Source organism: Lycorma delicatula, chromosome 5 (genome assembly GCF_047948215.1).
Source record: "Lycorma delicatula isolate Av1 chromosome 5, ASM4794821v1, whole genome shotgun sequence".
In the NCBI taxonomy this organism is placed as follows: Eukaryota; Metazoa; Arthropoda; class Insecta; order Hemiptera; family Fulgoridae; genus Lycorma; species Lycorma delicatula.
This window is the reverse complement of record NC_134459.1, coordinates 28,651,883-28,676,398: the sequence shown is the minus strand read 5'-3', so window position 1 is coordinate 28,676,398 and position 24,516 is coordinate 28,651,883. Positions and strand designations below refer to the sequence as shown.

The 24,516-nt window shown below is 30.3% G+C and overlaps 1 protein-coding gene across 12 annotated transcripts in view; it reads right to left on the bottom strand.

Annotated features, from left to right (window-relative positions):
• Mgat2 (alpha-1,6-mannosyl-glycoprotein 2-beta-N-acetylglucosaminyltransferase) overlaps nucleotides 1-24,516 on the bottom strand; it is an 858,981-nt gene that overhangs the window by 163,200 nt on the left and 671,265 nt on the right. For all 12 annotated transcript variants that reach the window (XM_075365853.1, XM_075365856.1, XM_075365854.1 and 9 more), the window contains one exon: nucleotides 6,298-6,397. The gene's annotated coding sequence lies outside the window, so the exon portion shown is untranslated. The remainder of the gene's footprint in view (nucleotides 1-6,297; nucleotides 6,398-24,516) is intronic.

The window sequence follows — 24,516 nt, the reverse complement described above, 5'->3', positions numbered from 1 at the left end:
AAAAACTAAAATAAAATTTTCATTTATTATTTTAAGAATAAAGTACGAGATTCATAACGACTCTGTCCTATTTTTTTTTCACTTTAGATTTATGGAACATTTATTTGCATTTGTTAAATTCCAATACGAGCTCAATTAGATTGGATCTATATTCATGGGTAGGCCGATAAATCAAAGAATGATCTCCTAAAATAAATGTAAACGAGTGGATAAAAACACTTCAGCACTGTCTCTACTGTATTATACTGTACGTTTATCCTTCTCCCTACCTATCTTTCTGTCCAATCTTTTCCATATCGCGTCCTGGGTCTACCCATATTACCGTAATATTTTACCTAACTATTAATCTTAAAAAAAAAAAAAAACATGCAGTTAAACATAAAGTCTGAAATAATTACTTTCACACCATTTTCTTTTGTTATAATAATAAGTAATCTAAAAACGCTGACAATACTTTTAGGACTTTCCGATCAAGCGGCTTTTTTTATGCACGGCTTACACACACACACACACACACACACACACACATACTCACACAATTTAAAATATTTATAATTTTATTTAAAAATAATATTTTTTATAAAGCTATACGTCGGTGCTACATTAGCGCTCCTTGTAGTGAGAGGGGGGGTACTATTGTCGCAGTACCCCCCCCCCCCCCCACTTAGCCACTAGTTTAAAACATTTTTTGGGGTGGAGGTGGGATTTTGAAAAAAAAACTTTTTTTCAGCTATTATTTTTTTAATTGTTAACAAATGTTTCTAAGAAAAATAAGATCTTAATTAGGAGAAATCTCGAGATGCTGAGGGTGAACTTATTCTATAGCCACTATCCCTCGAACTTTCATGTTGAAAATTTAATGGCATCAATGCCCCATATACAGAAGTAATCTGACCAAGTTTGGTCAAAATCGGTCCAGTAAATCTGGATGTATAAGATATGGGACACCGAACACACACAAGTACATACGAACATTCCGAAAATTTCCATCCGGTTTTTTGGGTTCCTTAATTGTCAAAATGTGAAAAATTGCATATGCCCAAATTGGACTGATCACAATACTTTCCCTTTTACAGCTATAGCACTAGACGGGAAAGTAAAAATATAACGTGTGATGAAAAAATGCTTAATTACCACTCTAACTTAAATAATTTTTTTTTATCTTCTGATACTAGATAGCAATTTTAAAAAAAGGAAAAGAAAATTTTACATTAGTCCTTAACTTCTTTGTTACATCATGAAGCAACTGCAACATCATAGAAAGTAAATGAATTCCTTGATTAAAACAATTTGAGTATTTTTCTATAAGTATACATCCGTTTAGTATGAGACTATAAATAAAATATGTACCGCCTTCAACATGGAACGATAGGAAAGAATAGAGATGAAAAGTGATCTTCGATCAAATCCACTGGGCGGCGATCTAGCGAATCAAGTTTTATCCGAAACCCTTGATTTTAATACCTAAATCATATGCGCATCAACCCACAATCATCTCTCCTTTCTCGGTAGTTTCAGATAAAATATAACACATCGTCTGCTGTTACTGTGATAGGCTACCAACCTACAACGAAAATATTATTCCATTGATGTGATGGAATGATATTTTCGTTGTAGGACACTACTTTCTGACACGGATGTATGGCCGTACAATTGTGTCGTAGCTCCATTTCACTCCCCTGCTCTATTATTAATTTTCTGGTACGGAACAGGGTTTCCGTAATCCGTTTGTATAAATGAAGTAAAAATAAAAGCAAATATATAATACAAAATAACTAAACCAACTCTGTATATAAAATAATAATGCCGTTTGACGTTACTGACATGATTAAGTAAATAGTAAAAACTAAAAAAAAGGTTATTTATGAAAAAAAATTACTTTCTTTTATAAAACTTGACAAAAATGTTTGACAACAAGAAAAACAGATGAAGTTTTTACAATTAATTTGTTTTTTATTATTCTCTTGATGCACGTAGCTCCGAAAGTAGTGGGAAATTTACATATAAACAAAGTCAGTATACATTATAACTTTTAGTTTATTTATTTATTTATATCTCCATTCAGCTAAGACTACCGTCTTCGTTAATATGTAAAAACATGCTGTATTCATTTAATCGTAGCTTGTTAGCAACTTAATTAAATCAACCGAGTAACAACATATATATATATATTCTCATTTTGGGTGAGTACGTGTTTTGTAAATTACACTGTTTTATAGTGAAAAAAAAATTAGCAAGTCATTGTGAAGCTCTTTAGTTTACTAGACTAATAGATATAAGCGTTGCTAGGCAAACCGTTTCACACCGACGCAACATGAATAAATTTTTACTTTACTCTCTGCTTTCCGTGAACAAATTGTAATCATTATTTGTTTTATTAATGTTGAATTTCCTACATAAATAACAAAAAGTACTTAATTTAAAAAATATTATCAATTTAAAATTATTTCCAAAACTCCTCTCCTACAATAAAGAATACTAAAATCAATCAATCATAATTACACATTTCGTAATTAGAATAAGGATAAGTTTACCCGTAATTACACATTCAATCGTAATTACTTTCCGATACTAATAGGGTATTTGCTAGTAATTTTTAATAAGATTAGTTAATTTATAATTAAAATTAAATGCTTAAATTTTTACAAGAAAATAATCGGATATTAAGTTCAAACTAAAGATAAAAATTGTAATACTTTTACGCTAAAATTATTATTTATGTTTAAAATAAGTGGGTGCTCGGGATTTTAAATGAAATTGTTTAACAAGTAAGCTTTATTTCTGAAGAATCTTTTCTAGTAATTTTTGCGTTCTAATTATAATGTTCTTAAATTAAGATTTAAAAGTTAATAATTTTTGTGAAATTCTTTTACATAGTATATGTTAACAAGTAATCGGGTTTTAAAATTATAATTACTCTCTAAAATTATTTAAAAGATGAGACTTAATAATTTCATTTTTGTTAATAAATAATGTGTGATTTTCCACTTTGTTATTTTATTTTCTCTCTTTTAATATTAATTCTTATAAAATCATTATAAGCTAAATCCCTGTCAAACTAATCAAAGTTAAAACCCACGTACAAGGAATCCATTCTGGTTAATTGTTTTTGCGTGGGTTGTTAACGCAGACTCAAACATGCCATCGACCCTCTTTTCATTATATATATTTCTGTCATTTACACGATCTCGCATTTATACAGTACTCGTATATGCTGTATGATACACATCTATTATTTACAATTAAAATATTACTCCTAAGAAATTTTAATATTCAATATTAAATAAATTATTTAATTTTATCGTCAATGTTTTATTTTTTTAATATAAATATAAAATCTATAACGTTTAAAGCGAATCAAAATTTTATAAATTTAACGTTTTCAGAGTTAACGTGACATTAGTAATTTTCAGACTGTTGTAACTGATCTCATACTGGTTTCAGTTGGCAGTTTTTTCGAAAAAAATTCATGTATTTTAATATCTGACGAAAAATAAGATTTCTACGGATCTCAATTCTTTTTCTTAATTTAAGAAATCTTTACTTTATGCTTATTATAATTTACAATAATCGAGTAAAGATTTTTACATATACAAAAAAAATGTCGTGAGTGATTTATAATCAACGTCCAGCAAAAACTAATGAAGATAAATTGATTATGGTGTAATTGGACAATAAGAAAGGATTTTTTGAAATTTCCAGTTTAAAAGGTTAAAACGAATTAAATTTACTATTTTTTGAATTTCTCAGTAACAAATTGAGATATCAACTTAATTTTTGTTGTGTAATCTTCATGTGAATATCTAAAAACCAATTTCTAGACTTTTCGAAATTCCATCTTGAAAGGATGAAGAAAGTAAAAACAGCTTTACACAATGATTGCAATTTTCCCTATTCCTACGTCACTAAACGAGATATTAACTAGATTTGAGCTTACAAATATTCTTCAGATAAATAACTAAAAACAATTTTCGTGCTTTTATGAATAAAGAATTTTTAAGGGGTGCGACGGTGTACGCCGCGGCGGCTCAACCAACAAAGTGGCTGTTACTGTATGAGTGACTAGCTGCAGCTGCTTCAGGTTACTTGACTAAAAAACATAAAATAATAAAAAAATTACCGCAGTGGGAAACGCAAGTAACCATATAGCGCGAAAGAAGCCGCGACGGGAGTACTTCATATATTTTTATATTTCAAGATAGTTTTTTAAACTTATCCAAAATACGTGACTACCTAATTCATAAATAACTTAATAATAATAATTTTAGCTGAAACCCGATTGGAGAACAGCAGCACTAATCACTGAAGATGGAAGGAACACCGAATGAAAAATTTATAATTCATATGAATTAATAACATCCAACTCACATGTATAATACATGTATAAGCGCTAATCATTACTATTATTTAATTATAATTATTATTTATTTAATTGTAACTGTATTGGATGTATAACTAACAGTAATCAATTCCTTTTGTATGTACGAGGTTAAATGGCATATCCTAACTCTTTTAGATGATCTGACATAGGATAACTCCTAAAAAATGTCATATCCATTATTAAGAATAACAAGTATCCCATACTAATATTATTATTAAACTGAAGAATGAAGTGATTTCCTATGGTCACCTTTACTGAACCGAATATATTATGTAATAAAATATATTATTATTGTGAATATAATATGTAAAAATACCGGATGAGTAAGTTAAAATAGAACCGAGCCGGCTCGAACTAGGATTTATGTAAGCTCGGCTGCTATCAGCGCCATTGCTGGTTGTGTACGTATACACCACCGTTAAAATATATCCTTACTTCAAGTTTTTCTATTTTTCCTTATCTACTTCCTGAAATGTGACAGGTGTAGTGAAATCATTAAATTTAACGGTCATTAATTTTTATACCTTTAAGAAAGACATCTCCTTGAAAAAAAGTTAATTATCCATTAGTCTCGTCGTCGATGTTTTATTTTTCTTTATTCTATACAAAATACCGGGTGGACAAAAAAAAATCGGAATTTTAATTTTTCATAAATCCCTTGGAAGAGGTGAACAGAGTTATTTTAAGACTATAACCAAAGAGAAGAATGAACAACAGTTTTAGTTGTACGATTGGGTATAGATTGATTTCCTATCGATTCACATGACAGGGACACTTACAAAGATAACGATTCGTGAGCAGAAATCCTTCAATGTTTTAAAGTTTGCTAAATGTGAATCTGCAGTTATAATTCAACGTGCTTTGTGTAGAAAGTTTAATCATGATCTTTCAAGTAATAACATTCGTCGATGGGATAATTAATTTGATACGACCGAACGTTTACATACACGGAAAGTACGAACAACCGAGGGCGTCCGAAGAAAATGCTGAACGTGTCAGGGAGTCTTTCCTGTATATTCTAAAAAATGTGTTAGGAAACCCAGTAGCAAACTAGCAAAACCGCAGATGATAATGTTTAAAAATGTTTTAAGGAAACGCTAATATATTCATCCATATTGTTTACAGCTGTTACAGGATTTGAAGCCTATAGACTACGGTGTGCGTGCCAACTTTAAAATTGAAATATAACAACACGAAGATTGATAGTACTGTGTTTAGTGATGAGTCATCATTTCAAAAAACTTTAAAAAAAGTTAATACATACAATATCCGTATCTGGGGATCAGAAAAACTCTATGAACTCTTTACAATGAGAAAAGGATTCCCTAAAATTAAATCTTTACTGTGTATTATTCCAACGCCAAGTTTATTGGGTTTCTTTTTCACTGAAGCAAGCGTAACAGGAGTTGCTTATTTGGATATGCTGCAATCATGGCTCTTTCCTCAACAGCAAGATGAAGCACAGAATTTTATTTAGTAAAAAAAAAAAGGTGTGCCTCTTTACCGGCATAACTCTATACGGGATCAGTTTAATGATCTAGATTGGCAGGCATGGATCCGATGATAATGCTTGTTTGCGGTCTCCGCCAAATTTATGTGATTATCTTTGTGAGTTTATAAAAGATCTTGTATATGCGCCTTTAATACCTAACGATCTACCCGCTTTGAGGCACAGGAATTGAAGCAGCTTCCATTATTCCAAACATGTTGGTTAAATATGAGATACGGAATGAACTCTTATTGATTGGATATTTAGTGCATGACGAAAGGTGAACTCTTGTAGGGAAAAACTACAAGAGTTTCTCTTTCATTTTATTTGTGATTCATTGCTAAAAGTTAAGAGATATTAAATAACTTTAAAAGCCCTATATTCTTTTGTGTACAATTTAAATAATTGAGTAATAAAATTATCAAACCTTTTGGAGCTATAGTGTAGAAATACTAATTACAGGACAGACGCCGGACATTGACAGTCGCCGGGCAGTCTTTTTAATATATTTTCTGGACTCCATCACCCTGAAAAAATAAAATAAAATCAATTAATATTCTACTCAAATTTGGTCTTTCTCAAAGTAAATTATTTTTAAGTATTTTATTAAAGTAATTTACAATCTACGTTAAAAGTACTAAGTTCACACATTAATTATTTTTTTTATTCATTACTTAAGACATAAATAATCAAAATACATCATAAAGTGTATATAGATAATGGTTCACGAAGAATGTAACCAACTTCAAGACATGTTCTACTGGTTAAAAAGTAAAGTTTTAAATAAAAAAAATAAAGTTTATATAAATATAGATTTAGAAATGTCGAAGTGGAAGTGTTAGCGAATGTCGGCTGGCGAAAGATTTCCCCCCGATTTCTGCGCCTTCGGTTAAATTAACCCAGACTATAGTTATTGTTACCGAAATTTAGTGGTTTTATGTGAAATCTGACCTGAAAAATTGAAAAAAAGTAGGTTCCAGAATGTATTTTTAGTAGTTTTCAAGAACCAATTAAAAGACAAAAAATTGGGGTCGAAAAACAACTATTCTACATTTGGCATAAAAAGTTATGTTAAATGGATAATAAACGTTTTAAACAAAACATCTAGAGAATTTTATTATTGTACGAACAATGTCCATAGAAACTATATACAAGCACATGCATTTCGAAGTCTATTAAAAACAAAACAAAAAAATTAATATTACAAAACAAAAGAATTAAATATTTTAAAAAATATGCAAAGTTAAAAAATATAAATTTTACTCAGAATTAAATTCTCTAAAATTTTGTTTAAAACTTTTATGTATATTACCCATTTAACCCAGTTACCTTATTCTAAATACAAAATACTATGGTTTTTCGAAAACACAGATTTTTTCGAAAACAACTAAAAATACAGCTCTGGAATTTTCTTTCAATTTTTCTGGTCAGATTTCATATAAAAACACTAAATTTACCTCCTCTTAATTTGAGTTCTCAAAATTACAATCTGAAGAAAACGCAGAAATCAAGGCGAAATCTTTCGCCAGCCAACGATCATTAACAAAGCTATGTTTATATGAATTTTTTCATCTATATTCTCACCAGTAGAGCACGGCCTGATATTTGTAACATTCGTCATGAATCATTACGTGTAAAAAATATGGATCATTGATTCATTATGATTTTAAATTTGTATATATATAACGTGAAAGACCGAAATTAGAGAACGTCAAAACTATCCGGTGTAAACTATCGATACGTACCAAATAAGTCGGTAAAACCGAAATATTTACTTATTCGGACCCTCGCCGGTATATGTTGACAAACACAAATAATAAAACACTGCAGGCGATTAACCAAATTCACCTCATTTACAAAAGAATTTAATCAAATTTTCAGCATTTTATAAATTGAAAGGGCCAGTCAAGATATACAGAATATGTTAACTACATGGATAAATGGTAACAATACAAATAAATAGTCAGATGGTTTGTCCTTTATTCAGTTTTTTATAAAAATCTTTTTATTCAACATTCACCACCAATGCATACGGTAAATTTGATTAATCGCCTCCAATGTTGGAGAATAATAATTTGCATATCTAACGTTAATTAGACGAGATTAGCGAGCGTATGTTATGTTTAGCTGAAATTTAAACTTCCTTTTTTACCAGGGTTTCTCGTAATTTATTTACGTAGAGATTATTTTGGAGATTATTTTTTAAATCTCTAGTTATCGTTTCGTAGAGATTATTTGGGAGATTATTTTTTAAATCTCTAGTTATCGTTTCGACCCCCACCAGAGCTTATCTGTGTTTGTCGATATACATCGGCGAAGTCCGAATAAGTAAATATTTCGGTCTTTCACCGACGTATTTGGTGTGTGTTGATTTTCACTGAAGAATGTAGACATTTGCCAGATAATGGTCTTTCACGGTAAACAGAAAGGTTTTATTTTATGGATCGTTACATGTTTGTATCAAAATGTCATAAATCCAGTACAGCTGCCGGATTTAGACAAAGCATTCATGAAGATTGTAGAAGTGGTTTTAAATATATAATGATACAAAAATAAATACACACGTATATGATTTTAAAATATTACTTTCACAATTGGGTAACATACACATAAAGGTTAATGAACTACTTAATTATTATGAAGTTAAAAATACAAAGAAGATAAAAAATATAACAGTGATAAAAATATTATTAGCTAAGGAAATATAATTTTATAAACAATTTCATGTATGTATAAAAACGATCTACAAAAATAAAATGAAAAAATTCTTTACTATTTGAGAGTTAATGACCTTTTTGTAAACCTATCAACCGACAATTTCAAAAAACAAACAAACATTAATAAGAAGAGAAAAAAGAATAAAAGGGTGCAGATTACAATGAATGTAAAATGTGAAAATGATATTCCATGTCATTATTTATTACATACAAAACGCTCAGTTCCCAGCACATTATTTTTCTCTTGTGTTTTTTACGATCTTCAACCCCATGCGTTCCAATTTAATGACTTTTCTATTAAATTGCCGAAGGACCATTATAATTTTTCAAATTAACGATTTTTATAAAGCACAATAAAATATTTATTATTTAAAAGAAAAAAAAATTATAAAGCATAAAAATAATAAACCACAATTAAAAAAGAGACGTATCTGTAAATTAAGAATTTTAATTAAATTATTTACTCCCTTTCAGTTACAGATCAATGAACAGGAAAAAAGCAGATTAAAATAATACATTTATAAAAGAGTAAAAGGCATTTTATAAAAGGGAAATCTAAAGGATTTAACAAAATATATATATACATATACTGTTATGTGTGTGTGTGTGTGTTTTACATAAGTCAACTATTCAGTTTTAAATAAAATATTAAGTTCAAAATCATAACTTACGAACAAATTATTAGTTTATTTGGATTAAAAAATAATCGAACTTTTATATTATTATTTATAAACTGACTAATTAAAAAAATATTTCATTATCCTTTGTTTTTACTGGAGGAACTAAATCGGGCTCAAAATTATTTTCTTTAAATGTTAACTAGCAAACTAAATGTTTTTGAAGTAAATAGATTATTTAGAAATCATATCAAAAGAATTAAGAAGTCATTTTGTTTACAATTAAAAAAAAACTTAAAATTTTTAGTCAACAAAAAGATATTCTGCTGGAAATATAATTATAGATAAATTACTACTTCCGTGACCAACCCAACGTTGGGTACTTCAGAGGATGAAATTAATTACTTATAGCGTGTGTTAAAATGCCATGCATGCCTGACCGGGGTTCTAACGCGGGACCTCCGGATGAAGGGCCGAGACGCCACTACTCGCGCTACGTAGGCCGGCGAATAAATTATAGATAAGTTACTGATTTAATAAAACATTATGCTAGTTTGCAATTTTAAAACGTAAAATCACAACATTGTTTTATTTGTTATAAAATATATAAGGTGTTTATAAAATATGGCAACCCTAAAATAGCTTTATAACCGTTAAACAAAAAGAAAAAAAAGTGAAATTTTATTAATATTCCTTTATTTTATATTATTTATATTGTTTACTTCAAAACAATATATTATTTCAGCATGAAACCATCCCGTTCCTAAACACACGTGCGGAGTGAGGGTACCTAAAAAATATTTTAATGAAAAGAGAGAGTTGTGACAATCATTGTAAAGGGCATTAAAAACAAAACCTTTTACATAATAAAAAAATTCGGGTTATAATCATCCTAAAATGTTTAAAATCTGTTAAAAATTAAAAACCTTGACTGCAAAAAAAAAAATAAATAAAAATTGGATGTCTGATCAGTGCAGAGCGGGAGACAAACCTCTTTATTATAGAATAATTACTAATATAGGATAATAAAAGAGCGTGTGGGTGACAATTTTGTGCGTAGTATAACCGCCTGGCAGCTGATAAGTTATGCGTCTGCGCGGGGAGGTCCAGTCAAATGAACACCTGTTCATGCCTGTTTGACTGCCCTGGTCTTGAGGGGGGGGGGGGCAGAGACCGGGTCACCCTGGAACTTAGAGGTCAATGGGAAAATTGGCCACTCACAAGCGCCGAATCAATTGTCGGACCGTATGGGAGTTCCTTGATACGGTTGCTTTGTTCAACCGACATCAGTAGTTTACCTAAGGGAAAAGGCTCCTACCGCACTGGTGTGTGAAGCAAACCTAGAGGTAGCTTCACACACTAGGTGTGTAAATAGAGGTAGCCTAGGGGAAACTATTTAGAGAAATTGGCTGACCTGCCATCAAATCCAATCAATTTAGTGGTGAAAGTTCGAGCAGCCATGTGGAGATTGCAAGCAGGCTGGGAGGCCGAGGTATTTGGAATGCGGTTTCGGGCCGGGCCAGCACCGGAACGGAACGGTGATCACAATGCACCGGATCTAAATTTCGTTCAGTTGCCCATCTTCCGCATTCGGAAGAGGCTGCAGAGCGTCGCGATGGAAGCATGGCAGCTGGAATGGGACACCACGACTAAGGGAAGATCCCTGTACAAGTTTATACGGGATCTGAGGGAATAGTATGCCTCGAGTTCGTTTTTAAGGGCAACGGATGCCCAAGTGCTCACCAACCATGTTAATCTGAACCAATATCTGTTTCGTTTCCGCCAGGCAGCTGATGAGCTGTGCATCTGCGGGGAGGTCCAGACAAATGAACACCTGATGTTTGACTGCCCTGCACTTGGAGGGGCCAGAGACTGGACCACCCTGGAACTTAAGAGGTCAAGGGCGAGAGCCATATTGTCGGACCGTGTGGGAGTTCCTTGATGCGGTTGCTATGTTCAACCGACATCAGTAGTTTACTTCAGGGAAAGACTCCTAACACACTGCTGTGGGAATCTAACCTTGAGGTATATGGCTGATCACCAGCTAATTAGTGCTCCAAGTGCTTTAATATGGTGGAAAGGTACTTGCTAAACCCACCGGGTTGGTCTACTGGTGAACGCGTCTTCCCAAATCAGCTGATTTGGAAGTCGAGAGTTCCAGCGTTCAAATCCTAGTAAAACCAGTTATTTTTACATGGATTTGAATACTACATCGTAGATACCGGTGTTCTTTGGCCGTTGGGTTTCAATTAACCAAACATCTTAGGAATGGTCGAACTGAGAATGTACAAGACTACACATCATTTACACTCGTACATATCATCCTCATTCATCCTCTGAAGTATTATCTAAACGGTAGTTACCGGAGGCTAAACAGGAAAAAGAAAAAGGTACTTGCTAGCATTCAGCGACCAAGGTGTAGCAACGAATTGCTGTCTAGACAAAGTAAATTTTAATTTATGGATGTCATATATATTTTTAGTAGTTGATGGGGTGCGCGTACCCGTTTTAGTAAATATATGACAAGTGAGCGGTTGTGATACGTAAGCCGGTGATGTATGGCACCGCGCAAAGTCCGCTCACGCTGTTAGGTAAGCTCTAGGAGCTATTTAGGACACTGGTCGCTAAACTGATTCGAGACTCAGTAGCCGTTAGTGGCACAGACATTCGGTCTTTTGTTTTAGGGCGACCGAATGGAATGGTGGCGGGAAAAATGGCAAACAAACCAATGTATAGTATAACCGTTTTTCAACTTTTTTTTTAAATTTATTTATTTAAAGATATAAATAAATATTCATACATATAACAGCTTATGACACCCCCGGAAACGTAAGGATTTCAACGCAAAGTCATAATCTAAATCGGCTCAGCCGTTGAACATCTCGATTCCCCCTCCGAGGGGAAAAGATCCCGCCACGTAGCGTGTCTGGTCGCTACACCACCCCCTCCGTTCCTTGCCAGTAGTGGTTTTATCAGCCGTTGAATAGCTACATGGGACAAACATACATACATAAATACATACTAAATACATTACACTCCTTTTTCGGCAGTCGTGTAAAGATGGCGTAAATGTCTGCCACTTTTGTTAGGGTGGTTCCCGATTCCCTTTAAAATTTTATACATCTCTATTTTTTTTTTTTTTTAATTTTTAGTTGTCCTCAGAACAACCCCTTATGTGCTTGTGGAGTAGTGGTCTCATACGGAAAAATAAATCGTTTTGAGATAGAAATTTAGAAAACGGAATTTAGTTTCTCTATTTTATCGGTTGAAAAATTATTTAAAGTTTGCCATACTTTACAAACACCCAGAAGTTGTAAACAAATATACAGTTTGGTTTAGTTCTTAAGAATGTAATTATGAAAATAGGCAGCAGATACAAAATATAATGCTATAACTATCAACTATTTTTTTTTTTTCATTAGTGATAAATACTTTATACTGTAGCAGCATATAATACTACTAACAATCTTTTTTCATTTTTACTTTATATAATGTTTAAAAAGTGGAAATAGTTTGCGTGATCTTTTTTTAAATTAATTTTTTTTAACAATGGAATTTTCCAATAAAATCATATAACTAAGAAAGCATTTCAGTTATAAAATAACAAATAAATTTTGTGTAAGATAAAAAAAATTAATTCATCGACTTCTATACGTTAATTAAAATCGAAGTATGTAAAGCCAGAAGGCTTGATATGCTACGCTCAGAATATTTTTCATTTGATTTGTAACTAATTAAATGTACTCATTTTTTTAATACATAATTGAAGGAATACACATGTAAAAAAAAATAATAAATTGAAACTTTACTTCAATTAAACGACTTTAATTGTAGTAATTAAAAAAAATTAATGAATTACACGTATATTTTTCACTATATCAAGGCCACCCAGAAGTAATTGCTATGTTTTCAATATGCTCTACTGTGATTCGTAAACTGTAACGTGAAATGACCTCAAATATATTTATCGTTCTATTCATGGTTTACTATACTATACATGGTTAACTACTGTGGAACAAAATTCAGAATTATTACTGTTAATAATTTTATTGTTATAAAATATAACTGAAGTCCTTTAACTTGAAGGATGAGCTGCAGCCTATCACAACTAACGGCGATGTTGTCTTATTTCCTGCTTGTAATTCACTTAAGTTAATTGCGCATACATGATTATTCGTTTGTATATTCCGGAACTGAGCGGATCAGTATGCCAATTATTAGTAACTAACAACAATTCAATAAAATTTTCAAATTATTTTTATCCAACACTTAAAACTGCTATCTTATACCGTCTTACCGTCATGGTACTGTTTTATTTAAAATAAGCATAGTTTCTTTCATCTACTTAATAACGTTTACAACAAGTGACTTAAGTCAATAAGAACTCAACATAAATAAATATAGTTATTTGAATTTAAAACCCATATATTTTTTCTAAAAAACATAAAAATTCATACGTTTATTAATACTAACAAAATATTCTGTTAGTTAAATAATATAATACACTGTTGGCAATTTAATAATTAAAATGAACACAATAAAACTAGTCCGTTTTTCCTAGTTGATCTATTTAAAATTTTTTTAAAATAAACTAAACCTTAATAAGTAACATTTTGTAAAAAATTAAATAATTTTTTTCTAAATGCCGAACTGTGTGGCGAAGTGGTATCACCTCTGCTATTCATCCGAAAGGTTCCAGACAGGCATGGAAATTTCCAAACACACAGAAAATCCATTTTTCATTATTAATTCTAATTGGGTGATTACTCTGTGGTTGTTATAAAAAATAAATAAATTAATTAAACCGACATCAAACAAAACCACAATAAATTTTCTTTTTATTCTTCCTAAAATCCTGATTTTTTAAGTCGACTTCATAATAAAAACAACTACAAAATACGTGTTAATGTTTAATTTGGCTCAAACTTTTGAAAAATTCAACACTTATATTTTTTATTTTTACGGTTGTTTTTTTTAACAGTTGATCTTATTTAGACTTTTATTTAAACATGGAGACCGACAAAAGATACTATCTATATTAAAAAAACGTGGTGAGGTAGGGACGTAAAAAAACATCCTGATAAAAATAAGAATGGAACACAAAGAAATGAAGCAAAGAGATTGCTGTCGAACGAGAATTAAGGTTCTCTGACAGCTGATGGTGTGGAAAAGGGGCGTGGAAGAGGAAAGGAATGAAGCCGATTGGACAGTCAGCTTCAACGGCGCAATTTTAGTATCGCTGAAGTCGCCAAGTGGTTCGTTCGTCATAGTAATTTTTCAAAAATGGTGAACCTTGCGTTACTACCCAGGGCCACTTCTGCCAACACTTCTATGTGGATCGAAGAGGTCATGTTCCAGCCCATAATTTCATTTTAGTATGGAGCAGGACATTACAGCTAGGTTTGGTTTATAAAGTAAGATCAGGGAGGATACCAAAGATCGTCGAATACATTAGGCAAGAAGTAGTATTTATCTATTACCTCTGCTTCGAAATTTCCTGCTGACCGAACTTCGAAGGAGACGCACTGACTGTAATCGAGTTTCGTACTAGCAAGTTGGGGTTATTGCCCATACAGCTACTATTGCATTGGATTATTCGAAACAAAATATTTTCTGGGTTACTCTGGAGACTTGCTTGTTCTCTGGACCTCAGCATAAGTGATTTTTCCTAGTGGGTGTTTCTTAAATCTTAAGAATTTACGGAAATAAACCCCGTAATTTGGATGAACATAAGAACACCATAAACCAGGAATATGCTGTCATAACACATGTGATGTTAAATCATGTTTTTGAGAACATCGGTGAAAGGCTTGAAGAATGCTTAGTGAAAAGTGAACGAATTTGGATGATATCATTTCTAAAACTTAAAACTTGATTTTTTAATTTGACATATACATCGGATACAATCGGAAAAACAATTTTTTAAATACAGTCAGTGACTAAACTTGTTTCTGTTCAAAATCTGCCAATGTTTTATGCCGCACCTTGTTTTAAAAAGCAATGATGACAACCAAAAAAGAAAAACTATTTTCAAATCTTATAGGAAGATAGATTTTCTTTTTAAAATATTTTACACTAAGGTAACTATGAAATATATGGATCTGAATACTAAATCGTGGATCCCGGTGTTCTTTGGTGGTTGGGTTTCAATTAACTACACATCTCAGGAATGGTCAACCTGTAACTGTAGAAGACTACACTTCATTTACATATCATCCTCTGAGGTAATACCTTACGGTGGTTCCATAGGCTAAACAGAAAAAGATAGAGAGAAAATAACTATAAGAAACTAATATGATCCTCAGAGGGATTTTCATTAGAAAATAAATTTGGAATCACCAAAATCAATGCGTGTGACCTTAAATAAGAATCGAACAAACGTAAAAAATTAAAGAATACAAGCGAGTCGGATTGAAATGTTACCTCCTTTTTGAAGTTGGTTGGTTAAAAATACAAATCTCTGTACTCATTTTATTTTGTAAGTTAAACATTTATAAGTAAAACGGGAGTTTAGTTCTTATTAATTTTGAAATATTCTACGAACCAATATAAACTTTGAAGATGTAAAAAAAACATTTTTTATTTTTATTAAAATTTTTTAATTATAATCTTCAATAAAATGAAAATAGTAATATTTATAATATGCAGAGCATTTAAAATTGAAAAAAAATAATCAAATCAAATTCATGAGATAATTATTTCAACCGTAACAAAAAAAAGAAGATATAACGGTTCAAGTTAAAAATTACAAAAAAAAAGAAACACACAATTTGTTATACTTTTTTCTGGTTTCTTCAGTGGTTATGTGCATGAAGTGAAAAAAAATTTTATTTTTTGCTTGACAGCATTGAAGGAAATTTCTCACATGAGATTTAAAAAGATGTCATCTAAAACTCTTGTCATTACTCTTTCTTTTATCTACTTCTTTAGAATGTTCTTTTTTCTATACGTTTATATAAAATACTAAGTACTTTTATTCTTTAAGATTACATTTAATTTTACTTTAAATTGTGACATATAAAAGAAATTATTTTTTGACAATTATATATTACAATCAACATCACATTTTTTAGTTGTAAAAATTACTTAATTTATAATGCTACAATTTCAATTTAACATTTTACGTGAAACGAAATTGCGTGCACATATCTAGAGAAGGTTCATCAACCGGTTGACAGATTCATTCACTTTTAGGTTCAATTTTAATTGAAGTTGTTTCTAAACGCGATATTAGATGATTGAATTTTATTTAATAACTTAATAAGTGTGAGAAGGCTGGAACTTGCTATGGAGGATGCATGGGCTCGAGCTAGATAGAGGCGAAATATTGACGAGGTTAAGTACCAACTAGGGTATTCATGGCATGGCAGTAAGCAAATAACTTAATACGTGACAATAATTGTCATTATCTATTCTTTAAATAAAAGAAATTTTCGTATTATTACAAATTTTCACAAATGGAAACAAAATAATAGAAATGAGACTAGTAAATAACATAAAATCAAAGAAAGACACTGTGAATATGAAAGAGAATAAAACGTGTAAAATTACAAAATAAAAACATTGAGGAATAAATTCACATCCGATGAAAATACTATCAGATAGAGCTGGCCCTATGTACCATTCGTTCATAATGAAATTCTTTAACGTCAAAGAAAACCTTAGAACCAACCCAACTCTAAACCAATACAATTACTACTACAAATGGTAAGTAGCTCTAATAGTAATGTTTACTGAGCTTATTGTAAAACGCTGAATACTCTGATAAAGTGAACTCCTACTTTTTTTTCTAATATAACAAGGCAAGTCCAAAGCTAAACATTTCCTCCTAGTACCACATCTTATAAGCAACTTTTTTTCTTTTTTGACTGGTAAGAAGTTACGATAATTTTCCTATGTAAACAAGCAATTTGTATTTAAAAAACCCAGCAACAATCAAAATTTGATCAACCTCCTTCTGCCAGATAAGGGTCTTATTTACAACGAAAATGTGACCCCAGTTACATCAAGAACATAGATTATGTTTGTTGAATTACAAAGGTCACATGATTCATTCAGCTTAGATGACTAGGAAAGATTACATAAGTATTAAATTATGCATCACTTGAAAAATATTACCTTTCGCAAGTGGAAGTTCACTCTAGCAATTCTGTTCTAGCTCAAATCCTGAAAATCTGACATGACCAATTTATTTTGAAATATCTTAAACATTAGAACACGTACAAATGATTTTCCCTAATTAATCTTCAATCCATTGTTTCTAATTCAGTTTCTTCCAGTCGTCAGTTTTATTTTATTTTTCTTTCTCATATGGTTAATAATTCCACATCAGAAATTTCGAGTCACTACAGCTTATACGATAACTTTACTAGATATATTATCTTCAGTCATAATTACTACGAACTACAATGGTCCTAATATCAAACTCTGAGGCATGCCAACACCATTATCGATCAACTCGATTCTATTTGTATCTGTTCAGAAGTATTTGAAAAAAAAAAGATTAGAGTCTTGCAATTTTTCTTTTAAGTACTAAGTACAATTTTGGAGGATGTTATTTTGATAATTTTTTTACGTTTTTATTTATATTTACCTGGTAAAACAGGTAGATTTGTGATAGAATTGATTTTAAATTAGTATTTTAAAATTCAGTGAACGATAGCATCTTAAGAAACATTTTCAATCATTTAAAGGGAAATAACAAATTTTCCTCAATCAAAAATGAAATCTGAAATTAATATCTACAGACAATAAAATGCATTGTTTTCCTTTTTATCTCTCTTTCCTTCATTAAATATATTCTTTCAAAATATAATAAATTCATAGTAACTGTTGCTACTAATGGAATAAAGATAAAATGATTCTTTCAATTAATTCTAAACAAAATAAATTTTTCGACAACATCGGATCTCACAGCCAGTTTTGCTATTAACATTCAATAAAAAATGAATTCAACCGGAAATTAAACAGGTTATAAAATTCATTAAAAAAATGTAATTTTAAGAAAACTGTTTTAAAAACAATATTCTACAATGAAATTAAAATTACAATCAATCGATATTATATATAAATATAGCCAATCAATAAGGTTATAAGAAAACATCCCAACCCCTTAGGGGAAGACACACGCCTAGTGACGTTCCGGTCGCCACCCCATCCCCAGCTCTCCCCCGCGAGATTTCAGCCAATAGGTAATCTACATTAAAGCCAAATTTCTGATTGTTTTTTCTTCCCTTATTCCTTTAATAGAGTAACAGAAATCTAGAAAATCCACCATCGCAATCGTATTGATTTTATTATTAATTTTCCCAATATTAAATCGAAAAACATTGCCACGCAAAAAATTAAAGTAGAAAAAATTGATTACACTTCTCATTTTAATAGATAGATTCTAAACACGAGTACTATATACAGATTAATATCGTTCGCACTGTTTTTAAACATTTTTGTTTCTAATATAATCAATAAAACTAAAAATCAATAACATACCGCAAGTATATTTTATTAAGGGAATTAATAGTTGACTATATACTTCATGTCAGAAAAATGAACTGGTTTTTATATAGTATAAAGGATCATATTACTGAAATAACAATTTCAGAACTAAACTTGACGGATGGTCAACGAAAACGGCTCATTTTACTCCTATTATGCTCTAAGAACGAGGAAAATGTTTTCCACTAGATTAAATTTAAAATATCCCTTCAAATTTAACCGTGCAAAAAACATGCTACTCGTATAACATAAAGTCATGGCCAGAACTTTCAATTCACAGACTGATCTTAAAACGTATTCCCAATTTCTCAGCCATTTATCAAAGAAATCAACTTATCACTTAATTTAAAATTTAATCTATTTCTATTATAAAAATAATAATGTGTAAGTAATATATTTTAGATTTATTTATACAAATCATCAGATTTTCAACATAACATTTCAGAATTACGAAAAAAACAAATTTAAAGATTAATTAAATTATTTTAAAAACTACTTGCACGTATGTAACTAGAAGATGAGATGAGGAATGAAAAGATAGATAAAAGAATATCACATCCTTGCCAAGAATCAAATCCGAGAAAAAAATTAACAAAAATCTCAACTCGCGGTTACAGCTAACCACTACAGTGATTGGTGTGCACATAAATTTTACCTTCCCGGCTAAGGTTCTATTGCTGTTGCAGCAATATACCTATAAAGAGAAACTATAGTAACCGGCCAAAATTTTGGTTATCAGGTTTTTTGTAAACGCTGAACAAAAAGTTTAAAAAAATTTCAGAAATTTCACATTTTTTTATTTTTTTTACAGTGGTCGAAGAAAATTAAGATTTAGTACGATAAAAGCTATTTAAAATTTCAAAGGTTTAAGTCTATCGGAATTATGGGTGGGGCGGATGTTTAATATAATTTCTAATTTTTGCTTCATACCTCAAGTTGAAATTTGGCATACATCCCAGTTTTGGCCTGATTTTTGATTCCATTGGATAAGAGGCATCATAGTAACCATATTTCTTTTAGTAAACTATAATATTTTTTAACCTTGTTGAATACAACTCACCAAATTTATTAAAGTAAATAATTGGTCTAATACCAAAAAAGCACCAAAAAAAGAGGAAATATGCGACTTATAATTAAAATATAACTTTTTTTAATTTTCCATATTTAAAGTCCAACTGTATCTAATATTAATATCAACGGTATAAGAACTTTAAAAAAAATCTGATGTGGACATCACATGACTTCCTTGTACGCTTGTGAAGTTACATATACACATTTTTTTGCTGCACTTCACTTAAACTTATTTCATTTGAAAGTGAGATACGATCCTCAATTTATTTAATAAAGTGGACAGTTACACAATTGCTGAAATATTAGTTTTTATTAAGATCAAATATTTATAATTATTAATTAACAATCTTACATGAAATATTAGAATAGAATAAAAGTCCCTTTATTACTCTTTAAATAAGTCTTATCTATCAAATACTATATTTTTGAAATTATTATGATCTAACCATCATAAAAATAAAACAGGAGGTTACTGAATTTTATAGCGATATTTATTATTAAGTAGACTGAAACAAATGCATAAAGCACAAACAAATACATCATCATATATAAGTTAAGTTTCAAACTCAACGAGATCTGTTTTAAAAAACCATGAACTTTATTTACACGATTAGTATATATTAACTATAAATAATTAATTTTTAACATTATTTTTCGTACATGCAAATGAAGATGAAATATGATGTTAATTAAATAGGACGATAAAGTACACCGAACGAGTTCTGCAATATAATTTTACTCGACAAGAGTCTATTCAGAAATGAATAATTATTCTGTACACTTGGAAGATGGAATGCAATTGCATTGCGTTCCATCTTTCTTTTTCCTGTATGATTGTTTCTTTTTCATATTTGATTATTCACCAAATAATCCAGTAATAAAAACAGGATATTTTACACCGTAAGGTCAAACTTAACATTTGTAACCAGTATACAGGATTTCACTAAACGGAATAGTTTAATTATTATTAACTTTTATTTATACGTCACACTAGAAATCTTACACTTTTGTTAATCAGCAACTCACAAAGATAAGAATAATACGGATCTAGAACAGTATATTAACTAATAACAGTTGAAAGAAGGATATTAGGCACAAGTGAAAACAAATTTTCAACAATCACTTTAAATTGAATACAAATCAAAAGTGTATTTAATTTTTTATCAAATAATTAAATAAAATGATTTTGTTAAAAATAAATATCCAATTTCTAGAAGATTTTGCTAAGAAAATAGTACAATTCTAAATTATAATTTTCAATAAATATTAAATAATAAGATGTTTCACCATATCTGACGTGAATAACACACGTAAATTTCTTGTACGCCTATTAAATTACATATACAAAATTTAAAAAAATTAAAAGTACATAAAAAATTTATTTAAATAAATAACTTTTGATATTTTTTCATATTTTTTTTTTAAACTGGTTAATATTGAATTATTATTTATTATAAAAATTTGGGATTTTGGTCTTTTTTGGACACTTTTTGTCCAGTCCATTGCAATAAAAAAGGGAGGTGCAGAACTAGATCTTACAAAAGTAGTAAATCCAAAATTTCAACATCCTAGGGCTAATTGTTTTTGAGTTACACGAGATACATACGTACTTATACGTACAGACGTCACGCCGAAACTAATCAAAATGGATTCAGAGGGATGGTCAAAATTGATGTTTCCGTTGAAATCTGAAAACCGAAATTTTTCGCGATCACAATTCTTCCTTTAATTCATACAAGGAAGTAAAAACTTGGACCCAATCGGACTAGTATAATTATTTTTTACTTTTGATCGTTTCTAATACTTCATCGGTTTTTAAAATGTACAATTAATAAAAATGTTGTGTCTGGTGGTGGGGGGGGGGGGGGGTCAAACTGGCTTCAAAAGTTTTTCTACTATTTTTTTTTTAATATACTTTAAACATATCATAACTTATATGATAAAACCGTCATTTAATCAAACTGGTCAATTAGGATATAAAATGTTTTACTAATAACTTAAACTTTTTCTCAATTATTCTTTTAATACTATAATTTAAGTGACAATAAACTAACATGATCAAAGGGGTCAAATCAGGTCCAAATTTTTTTAAATCAATATTTTAATCTTTGTTAGTAATTATACTCTAAATATTTCATAATTAAATTATTAATATTTAAATACCCTCAGGAATGTTTGAAATAAATCTTTCAAGAATAAAGCCTGGAAAATTATGCAACTCTTTGACGATTAGTTTAAGGGGATATTGAAATTTTACAAATTCAAAATGAAATTACATAATAAATTTATTTTAATAAAGACGACGATTGTAAAATTGTTTTTACTTCCTTGTACTTCATAAAAGTAAGAATTGTAATCGCGAAAATTTCGGTTTTCAGATTTCAACGGTAATATCCATTTTTGACTAGTTTTGGCGTGACGTCTTTACGTACATACGTAAGTAAGAATCTCGCATGACTCAATAACGATCAGCCGTAGAATGTTGACGTTTTGGATATAAGACTGTAGTAATAAGTAGCTGTGTAGCTCCCATTTTTGACTCCATAAATCGGATTTTTGACTTATTCTTAACTGCAGTAATAAGCCCTCGATGAGAGCATATGAATGATGTATCATAAATGGTACTTATTTTCACTGCTTCACAGTTACAGACAAATAAAATTTTAATTAATGAAATATTTGGATCTTAGAGTGGGAACATCAGTTCGAATCAGACTACATTTTCTTTATAGACAAATTGTATTCATTGCATTTTAACCAATCATAAGTTGAGAGTAATTCTTATCATTAACAAGCACGAATTTCCAATCAATCGTATTCGTTGTTTTTTTAACTAATCATAAGGTGAGAGTAATTCTTATCATTCATTATCAAGCACAAAATTCCAACCAATCGTATTCTTTGTTTTTTACCCAATCATAAGGTGAGAGTAATTCTTATCATTATTAGGCACAAAATTTCAACCAATGGTATTTTTTTTAACCAATCATAATGTGAGAGTAATTCTCATCATTATCGGGTACAATATTCCAACCAATCGTATTCTTCTAATGTTGTGAATGTTGTCATAAAGTATTCTCTTTCTCCATGACAATCGTCAGCCGCACATTGCAGCTGTAACCAAGAAGCTCCTGCAGCGTTTTCGTTGGGAATTGTTTGATCACCCACCATACAGCCCGGACTTAGATCCATCCGTTTTTCCCCTCTTTCATCACATGAAACGCTGGCTAGGAGGACAACATTTTGGCACAGACATCGAGTTGCAAACCAGCGTAGAAACATTGCTGAAAACACAGGCGGCTCCGTTCTATGACGAGGGTATTGGAAACTTGGTGCCACGCTACGACAAATGTCTAAATTGGAGTGATGACTATGTAGAGAAATAGCGTAACTACGTAAGTACTTGTTACAAATAAAGATTTTTTTATTTTCATTGTGGTTTTAATTTCCTGACCGATCGGACCTTGAAAAAGATATAACCCTCGTATATTGATATATTAATCAATATAATTATTAACCTCTGATTGTAAAAAAATAAATTACAATAAATAATAATTCAATAATAAATTAATATTAAAAAAAAAAAAAAATGAATAAAACTAGAAGTTATTAGTGATATAGAATTTTATGTACTTCTAAAAATGTGAAGTGTAATTTAAGAGGCGTAGAAGGAAGTCATATGGTATCCACATTGGTTTTTATTGTAATTTAACTTTATTAATAAATTTTAGTTATTTCTATAATTTTGTTCGCACTAATTAGTTTAAAAGTTACTTAATTCTTGTTTCTGCACATTTATATAACTTGGATGTGTTTTTATTACAAGAGTTTTTATTTAATTAACAATTACCACAAAGAATAAAACGATAACCTACATTCAACATAATCATTATTTTTTCTTAATTAATATTAATTACTTCGGAATGTTTTTCTTTGAAAACATCAATTAAAATTCATTCTAAGTGTAAAAATTCACTCCAGTTAAAAAAAAGAGCTGCAACTCAACCAACCATATTTTAGGGACTGAATGCAGCCTCGTAACTTACATTTCGTCCTGCAATTTTCAACTACTTATAGTATTACATATTAATTATTATAAATAGAACAGTCTGTTTTAGTTTCCACATTCCATTCATTAAAACCGGCCAAGTTTATCACTACCCATTATATCATTTCCAAATTTATCATACCTTTTAGTGGAGTAAATCGAGCAACAGTAACTTAATTGCAACACTGTAAAAGTAAAGGTTTTAAGATAATTTTCAGTAGCTTCTGTTTTTGGCTATCATGTTTTAGGTAGATTTTTATAACAAAGCTACCTATTGTAACGGGTACCATGATTCGACTTCCGGATATTTCTACATATCTTCGCGTTTCACATCCCCCAGACCTCTGAAACAACCGTCAGTTCAAGAGTTTATATATACATTTATATATTTCACATTATTGTGAATACGATAACTACCGTAATTTTGCGCCCATCACTTTCAAATTGATATATAAAATATAACGACCCAAAATCTCGGTCGAGTTCGTTAACGGGCAAAATCGGACAATTCGGGTGGAAATAGGGACTTTTTTGAAAAAATAAAATATCGCTATAACTTTCTTATTAAGTAAAATATCGAATTCGTTTAAAGTTCTCACTATTCTTAGGGTAAGGGTCTAAAACCTATCTAACTAAAGATTTTTAATATCGCCAACTATTGGCCCAGGGGGTGGAAAAAATGGGAATTTGAAGACAAA